This window comes from Benincasa hispida, chromosome 8 (genome assembly GCF_009727055.1).
Source record: "Benincasa hispida cultivar B227 chromosome 8, ASM972705v1, whole genome shotgun sequence".
Lineage (NCBI taxonomy): Eukaryota > Viridiplantae > Streptophyta > Magnoliopsida > Cucurbitales > Cucurbitaceae > Benincasa > Benincasa hispida.
The window spans coordinates 12,241,970-12,248,736 of NC_052356.1; positions in this window are offsets into that span (position 1 = coordinate 12,241,970).

Consider the following 6,767-nt stretch of genomic DNA (forward strand, 5'->3'; position numbering starts at 1 on the left):
GAATTATTGTACGGCCTTTTAAATTATAATTGTATACCATAATTTGCGGATTAAATGTTATAGATTTATAATCCATACATGAATAATATGTCATAGCCACAACGTTCGATGATGATGTGTCATGTTATACTTTTTGACCGAAAAAATGGATTTGGCAATGAAATTTAAAAAAAAAAAAAAAAAGGGACAATAATTTATAAAACGGACATTAAAGGGCTTTAATCACTAAAGACCTTTAATGTCGGTTGCAACCGACATTGAAGGTTGTGTTATTGGTATTATTGAAGCCCTTTAATGTCGGTTTAAAACTGACATTAAAGGCAACCGACATTAAAAGGCTTTAATAACACTATCTTTAATGTCGATTGCCAACCGACATTAAAGCGCTTTAATGTCGGTTTGTCGGTTTAAAACCGACATTAAAGCCCGAATTTCTTCTAGTGTAAAGAAATATAATTACTTTGAATGTAAACCAGCTTGTACTTCTTATGACCCCAGTGTTAAGTTGTTCAAGAACACTGGTGACAGTGTTAATCAATCTGAGTATGCGAGCATCATAGAAAGTCTTAGATACGTTGCTAACTCTACTAGGCTTGACATATCTTATGTTGTAGGATTACTTTGTAGGTTTACAAGCAAGCCTAGTAAAGACCATTGGAATACTATAGAAAAGGTTATGAGGTACTTGAAGAAAACCCAAAACCTAGGATTGCATTATCAGAAGCTTCCCGTTGTCTTAGAAGGGCTTAACGATGCTGACTAGAACTCCCTCTCGGATGATTCAAAGGCTACAAGTGGCTATATCTTTAATATAGCAAGCGAATCTGTCTCTCGGAAGTCCAAAAAAACATATTATTTCAGCCCAATCTACGATAGAGTTAGAAATGATAGCATTAACGATAGCTAGTGAAGAAGCAGGTTGGCTTAGAAGTCTACTCTCAGAGATTCCCCTATGGAAAAAGTCGGTACCAACCATATTGATTCATTGCGATAGTACTACAGTAATCACAAAAGTTTAGAACCGTTATTACAATAGAAAGAGACGAAAAATACGCCGTAATCACAATATCATAAAAGAGTTTCTCACTATTGGTACAGTTAGAGTGGATTATATACGGACTGATGAAAATTTGTAGATCCTTTGACGAAAAGATCGGCCAGAGAGAAGGTTTTCAGAACCTCGGAAAGGATGGAACTCATGCCTATAGAAAGTTGAATCACTGCGAGGAAAAACTAACTTGTAGACTGGAGATCCTAAGAAATAGGTTCAACGGGTAATAACTGATCACAAGTGATATGTAGTGAATCATGCTAAAACAATCACAGAGTTCCATTCCTATGACTTAGAGTTTGAGCATGATATCATGAAGCATAAGAAAGGTGGAACTCAGTTCTTAATGAGATCTATACTTGATGTCAAGTGGGGTACCTACCTACAGGAGTACTCTAGATAGACTCGCCTATGTGAATGTGGAAATGAAGGCCGCTTCCTATGGAGCTTTTTAAGCAAACTCTCTAGAGTGTTCACTAAACCAGGATACATGTGCTTTCGAACTATACCCTAATGACACCTTGTGTGAGATGTTGTTAGAGATAGAGTTCAAAACCAAGGGTTACTTTAGTATATTTTGAATCATCTATACTACGTAAAGGTTCAAGTCGTAAGATACCTTTGCTTACGCACAGTGTCATATAAACTGAAATTGCTCAATGAAAAATATTTTTCTTATGGTTTTAAATTTTCATGTGGGGGATTGTTGGTGAAAATTGAGTTTTAAAAGAAAGTTGGCTTTTAAGAATCCCACATTGGTTAAGGTTGGGAATGCACTCTCCTTTTTATACTCCCAAGTTGGACCTTGGGTTTGGGCCTCAAGGGGATACCCATGTTTTAGAGGGAGTGGGGAGATAGGCCAATGTGGATACAATGGAAATCCCACATGCATTCCGCCATCGTCCAGTATGATAGACATGAGCGTGTGTGTGTGTTTTTTAATAAAAAAAATTATTATTATTATTTTTATTATTTTATAATTATTATTTTGGGCTTCAATCGTTGTTGCATCACCCACGTCTTCCACGCACACTTTTGGTGGCTGTCCGCACTTCCCTCTCTAGTAGTTGGGTTTTGAGCCTTATAAAAGGTGCAACCCTAATGTTTAATACACATCATTTGTTCATTCTCCCAAAGCTCTCTATCACTCATTCTCTTTTGTTTTTCCATTTTTTCGAGCAATCCAGTCTGAGGGTGTGAGTTTTTGGTCGGTGATGGTGCATTTGAAATCAAGACCTTTTTTTAGGCTGTTTTATCCTACGGACGATGTGACAATATTGGTGACCTACTTGCACACTTGGGCAAAGCTGCAAAACATTTTTAAAAGAGCAAGATCTGCGACTCAGCCTGTAACGAGCTTCTGTTTTACAGGTTTCTTTCCTTGCCCAACCGCCGGTTCCTGACCATTCATCCATTTTCTACTGTCCTATTAATCATCTGAGAGTTTCCATTTACAACAATAGTCACCAAACTTTAATGTCGAAGGACTTAAACTACTCATTCCAACCATTGGGGAGCAAAATCCACCATAAAAGTCCTTGCCCTAATCAAAGTACGTGTGGAAAGTTGTCTCTTCACCACATTATCATCAGGCATATGGATCCACCATCACATGTCAATGCACTTTCTATAATTCTTCTTCAGTAAAACCCTAGCCCATACAAAGCCTGTTGGGATAACCACTGTTCATTAGGCCCAAGTACTCAAGATTAACGCTATAAAGATGAAGGAAAGGCTCAAAAATATTCTGCCAAATCCTTGATACTCGAAACTCGATGCTCAATATCTTCTTACTCGATGCTCGATGAGAATTCCCTTCTTCGTCTGACAAGTCTCTATTAAATCTTCGATGTAACTTGATGATGACTGAACTAATACTCGATCTTACTCGATGATTCATGAATGATACTCGATGTGACTCAAAGGTGAAAACGATCAACTTGATGAAACTCTAATAGCAAAGGTTGATACACGATTGAACTCGAAACTCAGATTATTCGATGTGATTTGAATGATGAATGAATGGCACACGATTTGTAGTGAAGAAAATGATCGTATGAACAAGAAAGATAAAGCAAGAAAGGTGAGACACAATGTTTACGTGGTTCGAAAAGATTGCCTACGTCCACGAGAAGATCTGAGTTCTTTACTAATGAGAACTGTGTACAGTTTTTGTTGTTTATAGAAAACTACAAAAAATGATTATAACACTCTGTGTTGTTTTAATTATCAAAGGTATTTATAGAGTATACCAGCTCATCGTTTATAAAGTTAGTTATAAACAAACAAAAAACTGAGGAATTTGAGTCAAAGCTTTTTCAAATTCTCCACCTTGACTCCAATGCCTTGCAATCTTTTGATCTTCCTGATTCTGACCATTCTGTCTACCCTGTGTCTGGAAGCTCAAATCTAACCTGTTCTAAACATTTAAACAATTTAAGCTTTGAAATAGGTTTTGATAACATGCCAACTGCATTGTTTGAAGTATGAACCTTTAAAATTTCTACCTCCCCTGTCTCAATTTTATCTCTAATAAAATGATACTTGATATCAATGTGCTTAGTTCTAGTATGGTATTGTGGATTTCGGGATAAGTGCATAGCACTTTAGTTGTCATAGTAGAGTTTCACCACTGTTTGATCTATTCCAAAGTCTTTCAGCAATCCCTTAAGCCACAATGCCTCCTTGATTGCTTCTATTAAAGCTATATATTTAGCTTCTGTTGTAGATAAGGCTACTATAGGCTGTAGTGTGTTGCTTTCTAGCTGATTAGATTAGGACCATAAAAGAAAAGGTAACCTATTAAGGACCTCCTTTTGTCCAAATCACTAGCATAGTCAGCATCCACATATCCATAAAGTTCTAAGTTTGGTTCAACTGAACTTTGATAGACTAATCTTAAGTTTTTAGACCAAACCAAGTACCTTAGGATCCATTTAGTAGCCTCCCAGTGTCTCTTACCAAGATTAGACATATATCTACTAACTAAGCTAGCTAAATAAGAGAGATCAGGTCTGATAGAAATCATTAAATGCATTAGGCTTTTGACTGCTTGACTATAAGGTATGACGGCCATCTGTTTCTGATGTTCTTGGTCAAAATCTTTAAGAGAGCTAGTTGAAAAAAGCTTAAAGTGATGAGCAATAAATAAGCTCACAGGTTTCGCATCATTCAAGTTGAACCTATTAAGGATCTTCTCACAGAAATTAAACTAATTGATGCTTAGGATAGACTTCTCTTTGTTCCTTTGGATCTCTATTCCTAGGACCTTGCTTGCTTCTCCCAAGTCTTGCATATCAAACTCCTTTTTAAGAGATTTTTAACATGGATTAGATCTTCTTTAGACCTACCTGCCAGCAACATATCATCTACATATATGAGTAAGTAAACCTTGTCCTTGCAAGAACCTGTATTTATATAAACACATATGTCAAATGAATTTCTTTTGAATCCAATGCTAGAAATATAGTCATTGAATCTCTTATACCAACACCTAGGTGATTGTTTTAACCCATATATAGACTTGTTGAGTAAGCAATAAAGATTTTCTTTTCCTTTTACTTCAAATCCTTTAGGTTGCGTCATATAGATTGTCTCCATTAGATGTCCATGAAGAAAAGCAGTTCTGACATCTAATTGATACAATTCTAAATTATTTTGAGCAACTAAGAATAGAAGAAGTCTTATGGAGGTCTGTTTGACAACTGGAGAGAAAATCTCAGAATAGTCTATTCCTTCCCTTTGAGTGAACTCTTTTGCAACCAATCTAGCTTTATACCTAGGCTTTTGATCACAAGATACTCCTTCCTTAAGTTTGAAACCCCATTTAGAGGCAACCGGTTTGTAATCCTTTGGTAAAGGAACTAAAAACCAGGTGTCATTCACCTTTAGTGAATTCATCTCCTCATTCATAGTTTCAATCTAATCTCTTGCATTAGCACGACCCGTTGCTTCCCCAAAGGTTGTTGGTTCTTGATTAGTAGGAGCTATAACAGCATTCAAAACCAAATTCATATAGTTCATTTCAGTATATCTAGCTAGAGGTGTAATAGTTCTACTTTATTTATCCCTAGCTAAGACATACTGACTTAAATCAGGCTGTTCACTTGCTGTCTCCTTATGTTTCCCTATATCTTCCTCAGTTTCGCCTATGTCACTAGGTTGGCTAGACTCTATTGCCTGCTCAGTGGGTAACTTCACCTTAGAACCTATGTTGGATGACTTTCCTTCATCCTCAAGCTTTTTCTCCTTTTGCATAAACATCTCCTCTTCCCTAAAGGTTATATCTCTACTCACTATGAACTTCCTCTCAACTGGATGCCACATTTTAAACCCCTTGACACCCTCTGTAAAACCTATAAACATGCATTTGGCTGCTCTGGCCTTTAACTTTCCCTTGTTTTGGTGTACAAACCCTACACATCCAAAGACCTTGAGGTTATCTAAGTTAGAAGGATGATTAATCCACTTTTCCTCAAGGGTAAGAACCTCTAAGGATGTGTGAGGGCACCTATTCAAGGTGTACACTGTATAGACTGCAGCTTCTGCCCAATAATTTTTCCCTAAGATAGCATCAGAGAACAAACACCTAATCCTTTCCATTATGGTTATATTTAACCTCTCAGCAACCCCATTTTGTTGAGGTGTATACCTCACTATTCTATGCCTAGTTATACCATTCTCACTACAAAATTTATCAAAGTATTCATTGCAAAACTCAAGCCCATTATCGGTTCTAAAGTATTTTAACCTTTTAGATGTTTGATTTTCTATCATGGCTTTACATTCCTTAAACCTCCCAAAAACTTGGTCCTTAGTTTTAAGAAAGTATATCTAGCTCTTCATAGAAAAATCATCTATAAAGGTTAGAAAATACCTTGAGCCACTAAGGCTTGGTGTAGGAGATGGTCCCCAAAGGTCAGAATGGACATAATCTAATGTTCCTTTGGTGATATGCTGAGATTTTGTGAAACTTTGTCTGGTTGCTTTATCTAGAACGCAATGTTCACAAAAGGAAAGGTGTTCACTGATAATTTTAGGTAGTATACCTTGCTTGGACAATGCTTACGTCCATTTTTCACTAATATAGGATAGTCTTTTGTGCCACAAGTCAACCTCTGTTAAGCTTGCTATTGAAACTGTGTAGGCACTTGTCATCATCTCTACTCCTCTCACAATATAAAGGTCATTGACCTTTTCACCAACAACATGACCTTGGAATCCTTGATCACCTCAAAAACTCCACCTTTTCCTCTGTATTCACACTCAATGGAGTCCATGCCTAGAGATATCAAGTTTCTCTTGCGCAAAGGTACATGTCTCACATTTCTCAGAAGCTTGATTGATCCATTCTTTAGCTTCAAGGATACTAAACCAACCCCTTTGATTTTGCAGGCTTCATTGTTTCCCATGTACACATATTCTCCATCTACATCCTTGTAAGTATTAAACCAATGTTTGAAAGGTTTCATATGATGGGTACAACCAAAGTCAAGTACCCAATCATGCTTCCTAAGAGGACTGATTTGGTTGGTTTGGTTTCTAGTGGAGGCTAAGGCATCAAAATAAAAGTAGGAACCTTCAACCACTGAAGCTTCTGGTTGTTTTCCCTTCTGATCCTTCTCTTTTTCTTGATTTTTCCGTTTCAGGCTATAGCGATCTTTCATCAAGTGACCTTTGCAATAGTTTCATCTCAGCTTGGTCATAGGTTTGTGCT